General features: G+C 28.7%; 1 protein-coding gene across 1 annotated transcript in view; it reads left to right on the top strand.

The window, feature by feature from the left end:
* The first annotated feature begins 7753 nt into the window (after positions 1-7753).
* Positions 7754-19001, top strand: part of LOC149962122 (uncharacterized) — a 33810-nt gene continuing 22562 nt past the window's right edge. Inside the window, exon 1 of the mRNA XM_090178719.1 lies at positions 7754-8134. The gene's annotated coding sequence lies outside the window, so the exon portion shown is untranslated. The remainder of the gene's footprint in view (positions 8135-19001) is intronic.

Raw genomic sequence — 19001 nt, 5'->3', positions numbered from 1 at the left:
CTCCGGAAAACCACATCATTTTGTTTTATTTCAAAAAAGTATACTTTTCATATTTAAAGAAAAATGAACTTAATATATAATCCAACAAAACCATTTTACATGTAATACTTTGAGCTCTCAGTAAAATAATCCCCAAAAGTACACACTTATAGAATAATATGGTATGATAATTGCTATTGCGCAATCAACTTTTATTTCTCAACACAGAGCCCCCTAGTGTCTAAATATGAGCAAAGGAGAAACACACTACCACCAAGGAGGATAATAAACAACTCAGTTTTGGTCGAGGGACCAATTCTGAGCTGGACGAGAGTATCAGTTCGGTCAGAAAATGAGCGTTAAAACAATAGGAAGTGTCATACTTACGTGTATTATGTTACTTATGCTGAACATACTCCACATGACATTAGGACTTATTACGAAACGTAATTACGCCACCTTATAAATATTCAAAACGCGAAAGAAATTCAAATCTGTTGGATTACGTAATATCCACTATTAAAATAAACCTATACGGGTGTAATTTAAGCTGAAAGTAATAAACATAAGCGGGGATAACGTTAAAACATTTCCATAGACTTATACTAAATGGAAGGCTCCATTCGCCACTGTCAGGTAAACGCGTTATCTCGCCAAGGCCTATAAACGCGTCATATTCGCCGAGCTTTTAAAATACATTTATAAATAGGGCTACCTTGGGGCGTTCGAAATAAGAGTATCAAGGGTATGGATTTAATTTAGTCTCGGATAAAACGCGTTTTTACACACAATCCCTAGGGATTGGAGGGTACTTGTTTCACGTACAGTGTAGCCGATGCAACCGTGTCGTTTATATCTCTATGACAGTTAGGTCTAGAAGGGTCAATGATATGTCAATTTATTGGGCAGCACATCTTCTTGATAGCCCGATATAGATTTTTGGGACAGGGTGTCCAGAACTTTAATAGCGTCCTTTTCTGTGATTTTTTTCGGCATACAAATTTTAAAATTTTTCCACTTCAGCGCCGCTGAGTGAGGCGTTTTAGAACGTATGTCTACGGGCGAGAATATCCAAGCATAGAAATTAGAGAGAAGAACGGACAGTCGTTCGCATTTCCAACTTCAAGTAGATTAGGCCTACTTTCTTCCGGTTAAAGTTTGTGACGTCATTTCTTCGGATCTCTTCTTCAACTTCGCATAGATCTAGCTCGGTTTTTTAAAATTCTAAAGCCCAACAATTTATTTATTTTTATTGGAAATTATCGATTAATTTGTTCCAATCGACGATAATTAATTTATAGTTGATTGTAACAAATTAAATGTGTAAATGGGATGCAATGGAGACTAGATGTAAATGGGATGCAATGGAGACTAGATGTAAATGGGATGCAATGGAGACTAGATGTAAATGGGATGCAATGGAGACTAGATGTAAATGGGATGCAATGGAGACTAGATGTAAATGGGATGCAATGGAGACTAGATGTAAATGGGATGCAATGGAGACTAGATGTAAATGGGATGCAATGGAGACTAGATGTAAATGGGATGCAATTTAGACTAGATGTAAATGGGATGCAATGGAGACTAGATGTAAATGGGATGCAATGGAGACTAGATGTAAATGGGATGCAATGGAGACTAGATGTAAATGGGATTCAATGGAGACTAGATGTAAATGGGATGCAATTTAGACTAGATGTAAATGGGATGCAATGGAGACTAGATGTAAATGGGATGCAATGGAGACTAGATGTAAATGGGATGCAATGGAGACTAGATGTAAATGGGATGCAATTTAGACTAGATGTAAATGGGATGCAATGGAGACTAGATGTAAATGGGATGCAATGGAGACTAGATGTAAATGGGATGCAATGGAGACTAGATGTAAATGGGATGCAATGAAGACTAGATGTAAATGGGATGCAATGGAGACTAGATGTAAATGGGATGCAATGGAGACTAGATGTAAATGGGATTCAATGGAGACTAGATGTAAATGGGATGCAATTTAGACTAGATGTAAATGGGATGCAATGGAGACTAGATGTAAATGGGATGCAATGGAGACTAGATGTAAATGGGATTCAATGGAGTCTAGATGTAAATGGGATGCAATTTAGACTAGATGTAAATGGGATGCAATGGAGACTAGATGTAAATGGGATGCAATGGAGACTAGATGTAAATGGGATGCAATGGAGACTAGATGTAAATGGGATGCAATGAAGACTAGATGTAAATGGGATGCAATGGAGACTAGATGTAAATGGGATGTAATGGAGACTAGATGTAAATGGGATTCAATGGAGACTAGATGTAAATGGGATGCAATTTAGACTAGATGTAAATGGGATGCAATGGAGACTAGATGTAAATGGGATGCGTCAAACGCTAAGGCCTAAGATTTGATAAATGTGTTTTCTGTTTAGATTCCTACAAAGCATATTCAAAAGTTCACGAAAACTATTACTTATAAAAGGAGGTGTAAAGGAGTAAATCGGATTTTGTCGTCTGCTAGCCAGAATTTACCTGCTAAAGAAGCAAACAGACAGCCATTTTGGAAAAACATTTTACTCCGACTCAAACTATTCGCCAGCACAGAATCGGAGTAAAATGACGTCATAGCCTTACCCTTCTTACCCTACTCCGAAATCCCGGAACAAGCGAAAAGAAACCACCTACTTCAATATGCCAGATGTACTTAACACGTCAGAAGGATTGTGTGTACTCAAATGTCCGTGACATCTTGTTTTATTTCGCAGTTTGTTAAAACTAGCCAAGTGTGAAATTTTATGATAATGATTGTATTTCTCGCAGACGAGGCTTACCGATTTCTGACTATCTAAGGCTATAATCCGGTAAAGTGTGTGTCGTTTTAGATTGCGCAAAGTGGCGGCTGATGTTTTAACCAGTTCCAAAAGCTTCGTTAATAGAGTTTGTGGGCCTATTTCTGATTGTTACGAAGAACAATGAACAGCGGTTGGGGTTGGGCCACGCGGGACGGAAATTGGCGTTGTTGCACCTAGCAGAGAGAGCCCGTATTTTGGACATATTTTTAGAATGGATACAATACGCGTGAAGGACACGATGTCTTAAGGCAGGAAATTGGAGGGAAATTAGGGGCTTGCGGTATCGCATAAATAGGACGGGCGATAATTATATGCTATACATTTAGCGAGAACGATAATACGACTACACTTAGAAATCGATATATTTTCATTATTTCGCGAAACGTTATGTCGTTAAAATTTGGCGTTGCGATATATCGTTACAATATAGTGATGCGGTATGTCACGTGATGTGATAATTCTCACGATTTTGTGATGCGACATATTTTCTCGATTTGTAAAGCGGTATATCGTCACGATATTTTATGCGATTTATCGTCACGATATTTTATGCGATTTATCGTCACGATATTTTATTATTGTCACGATATTTTATTATCGTCACGATATTTGATTATCGTCACGATATTTGATTATCGTCACGATATTTTATTATCGTCACGATATTTTATTATCGTCACGATATTTTAGGCGATTTATCGTCACGACATCGTATGCGATTTATCGTCAGGACATCTTAAGCGATTTATCGTGACAATATTATATACGATTTATCATCACGATATTTTATGCAATTTATCGTCACGATATTTTATGCGATTTATGGTCACGATATTTTATGCAACTTATCGTCACAATATTTTATGCAATTAATCGTCACGATATTTTAAGCGATTTATCGTCACGATATTTTATTCGATGCGCTATATTGGCATGACATTGTAATGCGATATATTTTTACGATATTGTGATATATAGTAACGATATTTAATGTGATATATAGTAACGATATTTAATGTGATATATAGTAATAATATTATTATGCGATATATAGTAATAATATTATTATGCGATATATCGTCCCGATATTTAATGCGATGTATAGTAACGATATTATTATGAGATGTCATCCCGATATTTAATGCGATATCTCGTGATTATATTATTATGCGATATATCGTCACGATTTTGCGATTCAATAAATGCGCTCAATATTTTGATTGGATATAATCAACTATCTTAGGTCCCAAAAAAGGTATATTGATTAATTGACCTTTTTCGAAATATCATTTCAACCTTGAATTATACAAGAATATATATAATATTTTCCAGAATTATCGATTTTTAATCGTATTAGAAAAAAATATTGCCTAAATTTGGTATTATCTTGGTGATAAAATGTAATAATAATGACGATATATTGTCACGATATTAAAGTCGATAATGCAAACATATTTCAATAGATAAACAATTTCAGGTTTACATAATAAATTTTTATAATCTTAAGAAAATTACCCTACGAAATCTATTAAACATTATTATAGTTACCCAATAAATAAATAAGTAAATAAATGATTTCAGAAGTTAATAATATATCTCTACGAGATAAGTATCATCTGCCTATACTGCAAAACATGTACCTTAATATGCTGATTTATCAAAATAATTTTCGGAAGAAAAAATAGTCAGTACGAAATAGCATACATATGTAGACATCCGCGATTAAAAAATAGCGCCCATTGAAAACGGCATTGACTTGCGCATGTTTCATTTTTATATCCTATAAGTATACTTCGCTCTAAGAGCATTTTATATACTTTTGATGATACAAATTGACTTATACTTTCAGAAAAACGTCCCAGCGTGAACTTAAAACGCTAATGCCAGACTTACATATAATATACACTTACTAGGAGCTATGGTCAAACCTTTCAGAATCTGAACATAACCATTATACGTTTAACCAATTATGAACCAATCCAAAAAGCCCCCAGTAAATAATAATACCAAGAATTTATATACATTTAATAGGAGTTATGGTTAAACCCTTTCAGATTCTAGAAATAACTATTATACTTTAAACCAATTATGAACCAATCCAAAAAGCCCCCAGTAAATAATAATACCAAGAATTTATATACATTTAATAGGAGTTATGGTTAAACCCTTTCAGATTCTAGAAATAACTATTATACTTTAAACCAATTATGAACCAATACAAAAAGCCCCCAGTAAAGAATAATACCAAGAATTTATATACACTTTATAGGAGTTATGGTTAAACCCTTTCAGATTCTAGAAATAACTATTATACTTTAAACCAATTATGAACCAATCCAAAAAGCCCCCAGTAAATAATAATACCAAGAATTTATATACATTTAATAGGAGTTATGGTTAAACCCTTTCAGATTCTAGAAATAACTATTATACTTTAAACCAATTATGAACCAATCCAAAAAGCCCCCAGTAAAGAATAATACCAATAATTTATATACACTTAATACGAGCTATGGTCAAACGCTTTCAGATTCTAAACATAACCATTATACGTTAAACCGATTATGAACCAATCTTAAAAAAAACAGTAAAAAATAATACCAAGAATTTATATACACTTAATACGAGCTATGGTCAAACGCTTTCAGATTCTAGAAATAACTATTATACTTTAAACCAATTATGAACCAATCCAAAAAGCCCCCAGTAAAGAATAATACCAAGAATTTATATACACTTTATAGGAGTTAGGGTCAAACCCTTTCAGATTCTAAACATAACCATTATACGTTAAACCGATTATGAACCAATCCAAAAAGCCCCTAGTAAAAAATAATACCAAAATTTTTTATACACTTAATAGGAGCTACATGTATGGTCAAACCCTTCAGATTCTAAACATAACCATTATACGTTAAACCGATTATGAACCAATCTTAAAAAAAAAACAGTAAAAAATAATACCAAGAATTTATATACACTTAATACGAGCTATGGTCAAACGCTTTCAGATTCTAAACATAACCATTATACGTTAAACCGATTATGAACCAATCTTAAAAAAAAAACAGTAAAAAATAATACCAAGAATTTATATACACTTAATACGAGCTATGGTCAAACGCTTTCAGATTCTAGAAATAACTATTATACTTTAAACCAATTATGAACCAATCCAAAAAGCCCCCAGTAAAGAATAATACCAAGAATTTATATACACTTTATAGGAGTTAGGGTCAAACCCTTTCAGATTCTAAACATAACCATTATACGTTAAACCGATTATGAACCAATCCAAAAAGCCCCTAGTAAAAAATAATACCAAAAATTTTTATACACTTAATAGGAGCTACATGTATGGTCAAACCCTTCAGATTCTAAACATAACCATTATACGTTAAACCGATTATGAACCAATCTTAAAAAAAAACAGTAAAAAATAATACCAAGAATTTATATACACTTAATACGAGCTATGGTCAAACGCTTTCAGATTCTAAACATAACCATTATACGTTAAACCGATTATGAACCAATCTTAAAAAAAACAGTAAAAAATAATACCAAGAATTTATATACACTTAATACGAGCTATGGTCAAACGCTTTCAGATTCTAGAAATAACTATTATACTTTAAACCAATTATGAACCAATCCAAAAAGCCCCCAGTAAAGAATAATACCAAGAATTTATATACACTTTATAGGAGTTAGGGTCAAACCCTTTCAGATTCTAAACATAACCATTATACGTTAAACCGATTATGAACCAATACAAAAAGCCCCTAGTAAAAAATAATACCAAAAATTTTTATACACTTAATAGGAGCTACATGTATGGTCAAACCCTTTCAGATTCTAAACATAACCATTATACGTTAAACCGATTATGAACCAATACAAAAAGCCCCTAGTAAAAAATAATACAAAAAATTTTTATACACTTAATAGGAGCTACATGTATGGTCAAACCCTTTCAGATTCTAAACATAACCATTATACGTTAAACCGATTATGAACCAATCTTAAAAAAAAACAGTAAAAAATAATACCAAGAATTTATATACACTTAATACGAGCTATGGTCAAACGCTTTCAGATTCTAAACATAACCATTATACGTTAAACCGATTATGAACCAATCCAAAAAAAACAGTAAAAAATAATAGCAAGAATTTATATACACTTAATACGAGCTATGGTCAAACGCTTTCAGATTCTAAACATAACCATTATACGTTAAACCAATCCCCTAGCAAAGAATAATACCAAGAATTTATTTATACGTTTTGAGGAATGACCGTGTTGAGATGATTTTTATCGTTGCTGCCGATCCCCATCACTCTCTAAAAATAAGTTCCTTCCCCCCTAAAAACAAACAAATCAACCCTGGTGCCTCATTGATTCCCTGAAGCGCACGCCGGTGACATTTTCCTTCCCTCCCCCCGAAGTGGAGAGGGGAAAATTAGACGATAATGGCCGCGGAACGACTCCACATATTCAATTATTCATTCTTCCTAACGTATAAGTAAATACTTTCTCGATAATGCTGTGAAAACGAGTTAATTTCTTCCCAAAACATGACACTCTTTATAACAAACCTTCGGAAACATCCAAGGAAAAACCGCTATAATTTACGACGAAATAGATAATCTTTTTCAAAAAAATATCTCAAAATAAAATAAGAAAGGTAAAGGTGGGGCCTTGGAACAGACGCGTTCTTAAGCCTGAAATCTTGTGAAATCTAAGACAAACGCTACAGCCAAGAGATGCCCTATAGGAAAAGCATAAAAAAAGAGTTACAACTAATTCTTGATATTGAGGTCATTCGAACGTTATTTACCTACTTACGGTACAGTCAAAATAATGAGGGGGGGCCTAAACGCGTCAGAAGAAACCACTAGCGTTTGGAGGTCTCGCCGGAGCGCAAGGTTTCCGAGATACTATTTGGGTCGCTTATCAATGTTAACGCGTCTAGCGCGAACGTTACCGACTGGATGAGATGACGCCGTCACGAGGTGTAAATGAACCTCGCTTATTGGTCGAGATGACCGGGTCGCGTTCGCCCTCAGACCGTAGCTAGGTTGGGTTCAGCGCGTGGTTGACTATCCATAGTTTTGGCCGTTTTTAGCGGCGTGGATCGTCAGATTTCGGATTTCGCGATAGATGCATCTGCCGATTGTTCGTTCTTTAGTGGTGTTTTGTTGGTGTTTTTTATGTGTTTAATTTATTTGTACGTTTCTGACTATCATGAGGATTTAAGGACTTTGTAGCCTTTAGCCAGGCTAATGTATAAACAAGTAAGTTTCAACGTTTTCTTGTCTTGCCTTTTTAAAAGTTGCGTAATTTATTTGTAGTTGTTTATATTGTCGTTTTACGGGTTAATTGTTGTTACCTTCAACTTTTGTTTTTAATATTTGAGTTACGTATACTGACAAAAGTAATTTAAAATAATTTAAATTATTATTGAAAAAATAAAACTAAATTTTTACAGTAATTGTAATTATTTTAGTTTAGTTTATTTTTTAAATTATTTATTAATATTGGTTTTAAATCAAGGTCTTTGGTTTGATATTTTCACTAATTAAACGGGGAAATTTCAAATAATTTAAATATTTTTAACTGTTTAAAATATTATTTAAATTGCCATATTTTACATTTACTCAATTTAATTTCAAAAACTTTAATAATTTTTAAATTTTAATAATTTTAAAGAAACCCTTTAATAATTCTTAACGTCAATTATAAAAATATATAATTAATACATTTTAATTTAATTTAAGCTATTAATCTTTAAATTTTAATAATTTTAAAGAAACCCTTTAATAATTCTTAACGTCAATTATATAAAATACATAATTAATACATTCTAATTTAATTTAAGCTATTAATCTTTAAATTTTAATAATTTTTAAATAATTCTTAATATCAATTATAAAAATACAATTAATATCTTTTACTTTAATTCAAAATATTAATTTTTAAATTTTAAATAATTTTTAAATAATTTTTAAATAATTCTTAATATCAATTATAAAAAATTCAATTAATGTCTTTAACATTAAATTAAAGTATTAATCTTTAAATTTCAATAATTTTTAAATAATTCTTAATATCAATTATAAAAAATACAATTAATGTCTTTAACATTAAATTAAAGTATTAATCTTTAAATTTCAATATTTTTTAAATAATTCTTAATATCAATTATAAAAAATACAATTAGTATCTTTAACATTAATTTAAACTATTAATCTTTAAATTTCAATAATTTTAAAGAAATACCGTAATAATTATCTCAATTCTAAAAATATATAATAACTACGTTTAAAATTAATTTAAGTGTAAAATCGTGTCATTTTAATAATTACAAAAAACAAAACAAAATTACGATAATGAGAATCGATTAAATTTAAAATCAGAACACTTAATTGAATTTTACTGTATGTCAATATAAAATAATTATTAAACGATAGATGTTTCTTTTAAAAGGAAAATTGGATTTCAATATTAAGTAATTTAGCAATGCCGGTACGAGGAAAACAGATGCAATATAACGTAATTCGAAATGGCTCTTGGCGTTAACTTTTCAACCTGTTGGTTTTGTATATCATTTACTCTCATATTTGAACCGTATAACTTAACTGTGTATTCGTAGTTTGTGGTAACCAGGGCGTACGCACCTGCTTGTTTATGGAGGCTAATTTCAAATGATGCTACGCTTGATTTCAAAACTTAAAAGCCACGGGTTTAGCCATCCCTCAAAAACTCGAACGGGGAACTTGTAGATTGTACAGAATAAAGCTACGTATACACTCGGATACAAGTTTCGCGTTCACGTTTTCGAGAGGGCTGGTTTAACCTGTCTTATTGTTATGGGTCTCGTTTCTCCAGTTCGTGATCATCTTCGCGCGTTGTTAACTTTATAAAACGTTTCAATAAATTATCGTGGAAATTCAAAAATGGTCGGATTTCCTTTCTGCTTGTGTGGTTTCTCAAAGCAGCGACAAAATTATAAATTTTTTATTTTATTAAAACATTATTTCTTTATTTATTTGCCCCACTAAGACATCAAATAGGGGTTTTGATTTTCGAATGTTTTAATAAAATATAAAAACCTATTTATTTATTTGTTTATTTATTTATTTCAATATTTGTTTATTAATTTATTACTTTATTTATTGGTTTATTAATTTATGCATTTATTTACGTATTTATTTATTTACGTATTTATTTATTTACGTATTTATTTATTTACGTATTTATTTATTTACGTATTTATTTATTTATGTATTTATTTATTTATATATGTATGTATATATTTATTTATTTATATATTTGTTTGTTTGATTGTTTATTTATTTATTTATTTAAAATTTAAATTAATCTTCATTATTTTAATTAGCGTTTTAGTAAATAATGTAATTTGCTCTGAATTGGTATTATTATAATTTTTTGTACACTTTCATAATTTAAGACAATTATTTAAAAATCATTTGATTTACATCGGATATAAACTAAACGTTGACGTTAAAATTTCATGTAATAATTTCCATAGCAAAATGGCGGTATTGTACGATTCATTCTGCTCAACTTACATATTTATTCTTGGGGCATAATTGGAACTGCGTCATTGATGCAAACTATGTATTAGCGGTAGCTAGGTGCTGAGTTTGTTGCTCCTAGGTATTAGTTACCTTAAAATGATTAAATCGATTAAGTCACGATTAAATGATTAAATCGATTAAGTCACGATTAAATGATTAAATCGATTAAGTCACGATTAAATGATTAAATCGATTAAGTCACGATTAAATGATTAAATCGATTAAGTCACGATTAAATGATTAAATCGATTAAGTCACGATTAAATGATTAAATCGATTAAATCACGATTAAATGATTAAATCGATTAAGTCACGATTAGATTATTAAATCGATTAAGTCACGATTAAATTATTAAACCGATTAAGTCACGATTAAATTATTAAATCGATTAAGTCACGATTAAATTATTAAATCGATTAAGTCAATATTAAATCGTGATTGAATTTAGGAAATTATCATTGAAATGATTAAATCGTGATTGAATTTAGGAAATTATCATTGAAATGATTAAATCGTGATTGAATTTATGAAATTATCATTGAAATGATTAAATCGTGATTGAATTTATGAAATAATCATTGAAATGATTAAATCGTGAATGAATTTATGAAATCGAGATTTAAATAATTCATTCGTGATTAAAATAATTCATTCGTGATTAAAATGATAAAACCGTGATTAAAATAATTAAATCGTGATTAAAATGATTAAATCGTAATTAAAATGATTAAATCATGTTGAAATATTTAACCATTTATGGTAATTTTAAGGACAACCAAAAACTCAGTGCCCTTCAGGTTTTAATAAAACAATACCTTAAAGCCAATATTATCTAAATAAAAAAAGTGTGCTAAGACGAGCTACGATTGGTTTTTAGCGTAACTAGTGCCGATCATCCCCTAGTTTCTGTTAAACCTGGTGACATAACACTAGGAAATGACTCTATCTAGGAACATGAAAACTGCGAATAGCTTGATTTTGGATTAACAATAGTAGTGCCTACCTGGATGTATCACTCTAGCGTTCCGCGTGCATTTCCTAAGTGTTTGTTACTACTATTGTTAAACCAAGGCTTGATCCCTCCTAGTCTCTAGTATGTCGAATCAATTTATCTTGGCAACTTGGGGTAAAATGTCAAGTGGTTTTTAATGGAACACGAGAGATTTGGAATTGTTTACGAGATGTCAAACGCAATGAAAGGCGTCCAAGTGATGAACGCGCTTTGGGTTGCTTGATTGGCAGAATGCGAACAGAAAAATTGCGATTTGAGTTGAGTCACATCTTTACTGACAAACACGCAATAAATGGAATCTTGTATTTCGTAGAAGGACGTTATCGCTAGGTACACTATTTTGATTATTATCTCTCATACCCTTTTTAAACCTTGTTTACCTGAGTTGCCAAATAGTTTTTAAGCAAAACCAAATTGATTTTATTGAATTCATCAAATTGATTTTATCTTAAGAAATATAATATTTTTTCTTATGATTTTATTGAATTCATCAAATTGATTTTATCTTAAGAAATATAATATGTTTTCTTATGATTTTATTGAATTCATCAAATTGATTTTATCTTAAGAAATATAATGTTATTTTTCTTATGACTTTATCGAATTCATCAAATTGATATTATATTTCTTATGATTTTATCGAATTCATCAAATTGATTTTATCTTAAGAAAAATTAAAAAAATTCTTATGATTTTATTGAATTCATCAAATTGATTTTATCTTAAGAAATATAATATTATATTTCTTATGATTTTATCGAATTCATCAAATTGATTTTATCTTAAGAAAAATTAAAAAAATTCTTATGATTTTATTGAATTCATCAAATTGATTTTATCTTAAGAAATATAAATATTTTTCTTATGATTTTATTGAATTCATCAAATTGATTTTATCTTAAGAAATATAATATTATATTTCTTATGATTTTATTGAATTCATCAAATTGATTTTATCTTAAGAAATATAATATGTTTTCTTATGATTTTATTGAATTCATCAAATTGATTTTATCTTAAGAAATATAATGTTATTTTTCTTATGACTTTATCGAATTCATCAAATTGATATTATATTTCTTATGATTTTATCGAATTCATCAAATTGATTTTATCTTAAGAAAAATTAAAAAAATTCTTATGATTTTATTGAATTCATCAAATTGATTTTATCTTAAGAAATATAATATTATATTTCTTATGATTTTATCGAATTCATCAAATTGATTTTATCTTAAGAAAAATTAAAAAAATTCTTATGATTTTATTGAATTCATCAAATTGATTTTATCTTAAGAAATATAAATATTTTTCTTATGATTTTATTGAATTCATCAAATTGATTTTATCTTAAGAAATATAATATTATATTTCTTATGATTTTATTGAATTCATCAAATTGATTTTATCGTAAGAAATATAATATTATTTTTCTTATGATTTTATTGAATTCATCAAATTGATTTTATCGTAAGAAATATAATATTATTTTTCTTATGATTTTATTGAATTCATCAAATTGATTTTATCGTAAGAAATATAATATTATTTTTCTTATGATTTTATTAAATTCATTGACTAATTGACGGATGTATCTATTGATTACATAATCTAAAATTAAATCTTAATTAAATTTAATTACTTTTTAAAATTTTATTTTACTCAGATTTGCTTTGTACTGGAATTGTGTTAGAACTATTTGTTAATTCCTTAATTAAAAATAATTATGTGATTTCAATCAATGATTTTAATCGATTTCAATCAACGGTTTTAATAACTTGATTTCAATCAATGATTTTAATTACTTAATTTCAATCAACGATATTAATCACTTGATATCAATCAACGGTTATAATCACTTGATATCAATCAACGGTTTTAATCACTTGATTTCAATCAATGGTTTTAATCACTTGATTTCAATCAACGGTTTTAAACACTTGATTTCAATTAACGGTTTTAATCACTTGATTTCAATCAACGGTTTTAAACACTTGATTTCAATTAACGGTTTTAATCACTTGATTTCAATCAACGGTTTTAATCACTTGATTTCAATTAACGGTTTTAATCACTTGATTTCAATCAATGGTTTTAGTCACTTGATTTCAATCAAGAGAGAGAGTTACGTTGAATGTTTTTTTAACCATTTACCACGGTAACCGTTGGGATACCGCGAAAATATGCGGGATGGGAATGAGAAAACTATATTAAACGGTATCGAAATGGTTGAGAATGGGAAAAATACAATAAATGGGTTGGGAATGAGAAAACTACATTAAATGGGTTGGGAATGAGAAAACTACATAAAATGGGTTGGGAATGAGAAAAATACATTAAATGGGTTGGGAATGAGAAAACTACATTAAATGGGTTGGGAATGAGAAAACTACATTAAATGGGTTGGGAATGAGAAAACTACATTAAATGGGTTGGGAATGAGAAAACTACATTAAATGGGTTGGGAATGTGAAAAATACATTAAATGGGTTGAGAATGTTAAAACTACATTAAATGGGTTGGAAATGAGAAAACTACATTAAATGGGTTGGGAATGAGAAAACTACATTAAATGGGTTGTAAATGAGAAAAATACATTAAATGGGTTTTGAATGAGAAAACTACATTAAATGGGTTGGGAATGAGAAAACTACATTAAATGGGTTGGGAATGAGAAAACTACATTAAATGGGTTGGGAATGAGAAAACTACATTAAATGGGTTGGGAATGAGAAAACTACATTAAATGGGTTGGGAATGAGAAAACTACATTAAATGGGTTGGGAATGAGAAAACTACATTAAATGGGTTGGGAATGAGAAAACTACATTAAATGGGTTGGGAATGTGAAAAATACATTAAATGGGTTGAGAATGTTAAAACTACATTAAATGGGTTGGAAATGAGAAAACTACATTAAATGGGTTGGGAATGAGAAAACTACATTAAATGGGTTGTAAATGAGAAAAATACATTAAATGGGTTTTGAATGAGAAAACTACATTAAATGGGTTGGGAATGAGAAAACTACATTAAATGGGTTGGGAATGAGAAAACTACATTAAATGGGTTGGGAATGAGAAAACTACATTAAATGGGTTGGGAATGAGAAAACTACATTAAATGGGTTGGGAATGAGAAAACTACATTAAATGGGTTGGGAATGAGAAAACTACATAAAATGGGTTGGGAATGAGAAAAATACATTAAATGGGTTGGGAATGAGAAAACTACATTAAATGGGTTGGGAATGAGAAAACTACATTAAATGGGTTGGGAATGAGAAAACTACATTAAATGGGTTGGGACTGTGAAAAATACATTAAATGGGTTGAGAATGTTAAAACTACATTAAATGGGTTGGAAATGAGAAAACTACATTAAATGGGTTGGGAATGAGAAAACTACATTAAATGGGTTGTAAATGAGAAAAATACATTAAATGGGTTGGGAATGTGAAAAATACATTAAATGGGTTGGGAATGTGAAAAATACATTAAATGGGTTGGGAATGTGAAAATATATGAAATCGGATGGAAATGGTTGGGAATGAAAAACTATATTAAATGGGATGGGAATGGGAAAATTAGGGTGAGTGAGGGTAAGAATGGACACTGTTTGTAAAATTCGATTTAAAAACACAAATTGAGAGTAGACCATTTTAAAACGATTTGAAATACCATAAGTTAATCATTAACTTATGGAAATACAAATAATGAATGTTCATTTTTAATATATTCTGGTTTTTGGTATTTAAATTTGTGAATTTTTAAAACAATAATTATTTTAAGAAATGAAGTGAGTAAGTCAAACATTGGACAAAATAGTTTTGAATTAGCCTGGGGGGGTGTTAACTTTGGACACTATTAGGAAAACTATGTACAAGAAGGGTAGATATTGTAATATTACAATATTAATATATAAAAATATTAATATATTACATATTATACTTCTGGTGTCCAGTTATCACAGAAATAGTTTACGGTATCTTTGGAAATTTCTCCTTCGGGTTTTTTTTTTTGTAAATTTGTAAATTTTTAAGATTTCTTAAGTTTCCCGTAGAAATTTATGAATTTTCTCAAGATATGCTAAAATTTCAATTAAAATTTCATAAAAATTTGCGGAAAACCATCAAATTTCATAAGATTTATTAAATTTGAGAAATTTGTTGGAATCGATTAAAAAAAAATTCCAAAACATTTGAGAAATTTGAAAAGATTTTCTAAAATTTAATACGTAATTTGAAATTTGGAATTTTTCAAATCACTGGCGTGTATGAAATTTGAAAAGTGTCGTACCCCTCGACTCTCCTTCACTAGCAATGTAAGCGAGGCAGCCTCATAGCTACGTGTTTCGTAGAGCTCCAACCTCACAGCCGTACGCAGTCCGCCGTCTGCTTTCCCGGGAAATTTGAATATGAAAACTTGTTTTTAAAGTTTCCTTTCAAGGAAAGACTTTAAACTAAATCCTACCTCGTTTAAAATTGAATACAATCGACATGTGATTGATAACAAAGTAGGCAGTCCAATCTTAAACTTTGCACTAGTTATTTTAAATGCTTATTAAAAAGTCAAAACCTTCATTAAATTATAAATTTCGTGTACTAGAATAACGCCAAATTGCTTAAAATAATACTTAAACAATTTATTTTTATCTCACCATTTCATGTTTGCATGCTATATCTTATTTCCTAAGCCACAAAACGAAATTTCCAATGAAATTTCAAGACTTTTTTTCGATAATTTTAGTGGTTTTATTTCAAGACTTGCTGTATAATCTGTCGCGGTGTAAATATTTAGTAATAAATTGCAAGTTTTAGGGTATGTTTAAGGCTTCAAAATGAGACCAATTTTGCGCTTTGGCATCAAAGAATAAATTTTCAATTAAATATTTTTCAAAAGTGTCCAAACTTCGCCATGTCCATTCTTACCCTCACTCACCATATATTAAATGGGATGGAAATGGTTGGAAAACAAATATTTGAATGGGAATGAGATTGAAATGGTTGAAAACCAAATATTTGAACGGGAATGGGATGGAAATGGTTGGAAAACAAATATTTGAACGGGAATGGGATGGAAATGGTTGGAAAACAAATATATAAACGGGAATGGGATGGAAATGGAATAATTTTATACGGGAATGGGTGGTAATGGAAACCGTTTCAACGGGAATAGCTGCATCTATTCTTCAAATGCAGCTCTCTACTATCGAACACTAACCCTTTAGGTTTAATACCTAGGTATAAAAAATAAGAAAATAAATGACAGAAATTGAAAAGAAAATCTAAAATAAAATATATAAAAATAATCTTATCTTTTAAATTCCAATATAACATTTGAAGTTTGTCCTTCCGGCAAAGAAACGAGTATTTTCATGGACGCGTTATATTGGCAAAAGTCAAGTTTATCAATTTCGACACGCGAATAGATATATCTCTCTCTCCCTCTCTCTCTCTCTCTCTCTCTATAGCCATGAGCGAATAAATAACTTTCAAATCTGATAATTTTATCCCCAAAAACCTTCGAAATTATTAAAAAGAAATTATATTTAATCGCTTTATTTCAGGGAATTATTAGCTTAATTTAATTAATTTTCAATGATAGCACACGTAATAATTAAAAATACAATTTCCGAGGCTAAAAATAATTATTAAATTAACTGTAATTAGAGATTTAAATTAAAAATGCATTACACGAAATTAAGTATATTAATGTAAATTTTCAACGATAAGATAATTAAGCAGAAGTATTTTACCCTAAGAAATTGAAAATTAAATAAATCGCGATTTAAATCAATGTTTTTTAATTATTGATTTACACCAAACATTGTTTTTTTTATTTATTGATTTACACCAAACATTGTTTTTTTTATTTATTGATTTACACCAAACATTGTTTTATTTATTTATTGACTTAAATAAAATGTTTTTAAATTATTTATTGACTTAAATAAAATGTTTTTATATTATTTATTAACTTAAATAAAATGTTTTTAACTATTGATTTAAATCAGGGGCGTAGGAACCAGGAGGGGTAGGGGGAAATCCCCCCCCTAGAATTTTGCTGGGTGGGGCAACTAATGTTATTGCCCCCTCCAACGTTTTGGTCAGTTGAAATCACCTAAAAGGCTCAAATTATCATTTTAAAAGCATATAAAGCTTATAGAACCTGAACTGTGTTTAAATTTCAGTCTTTTCCCGCCAGTTTACATAGTAGTAACAAGTACACATGCATTCGAAGAAGCTACACTCCATTAAAAATTAAAAACCATTCTCCAGACCCCTTTTCGTTTAACTTTGCCCCCTCCGACTTCTAGAACGTTCCTACGCCCCTGATTAAAATCAATGTTTTTAATTAATTATTTGAATCAATGTTTTAAATTATTGATTTAAATCAATGTTTTTAATTATTGATTTAAATCAATGTTTTTAATTATTTATTTAAATCAATGTTTTAAATTATGGATTTGAATCAATGTTTTAAATTATTGATTTAAATCAATGATTTAAATTATTGATTTAAATCAATGTTTTTAATTATTTATTTAAATCAATGTTTTTAATTATTTATTTAAATCAATGTTTTAAATTATTGATTTAAATCAATGTTTTTAATTATTGATTTAAATCAATGTTTTTAATTATTTATTTAAATCAATGTTTTAAATTATTGATTTAAATCAATGTTTTTAATTATTGATTTAAATCAATGTTTTAATTATTGATATAAATCAATGTTTTAATTATTGATTTAAATCAATGTTTTTAATTATTGATTTAAATCAATGTTTTTAATTATTGATTTAAATCAATGTTTTAAATTATTGAATTAAATAAATGTTTTTAATTAATTATTTGAATCAATGTTTTAAATTAATTATTTGAATCAATGTTTTAAATTATTGATTTAAATCAATGTTTTAAATTATTGATTTAAATCAATGTTTTAAATTATTGATTTGAATCAATGTTTTAAATTATTGATATAAATCAATGTTTTAATTATTGATATAAATCATTGTTTTTTAATATCGATTTAAATCAATGTGTTTAATAATTGATATAAATCCTTGTTTTTAATTATCGATTTAAATCAATGTGTTTAATAATTGATATAAATCCTTGTTTTTAATTATCGATTTAAATCAATGTGTTTAATAATTGATATAAATCCTTGTTTTTAATTATCGATTTAAATCAATGTGTTTAATTATTGATTTAAATAGCATGAATCAATTTATTAAAATGTCAAAAATAGTTTTTTTGTAAATATGTCTATTAAAAATCAACCAAATTACTAGTAAAAATTAAATTTAAATAAGATTTAAATATCTGATGCACGTTTATTATCAATTAATTAGCTAATAAAAAATATGTATAATTTATAAGATTTCAATTAAATAATTTTTTTTCGACTTTTTTATCTCCAAAAATTGACAACTTATAAAATCGAGGAACACATAAAAAATAAAATTACGGCATATTGTGTTCAATATACTATCGTTAAAAGAAAATGCTTATTGCATTTCAATCAAAATCTTGAAAT

Source organism: Leiobunum rupestre, chromosome 1, assembly GCF_980474605.1.
Source record: "Leiobunum rupestre chromosome 1, qqLeiRupe1.1.hap1, whole genome shotgun sequence".
Classification (NCBI taxonomy): domain Eukaryota; kingdom Metazoa; phylum Arthropoda; class Arachnida; order Opiliones; family Sclerosomatidae; genus Leiobunum; species Leiobunum rupestre.
This window is presented reverse-complemented; position numbering and strand designations above follow the sequence as displayed.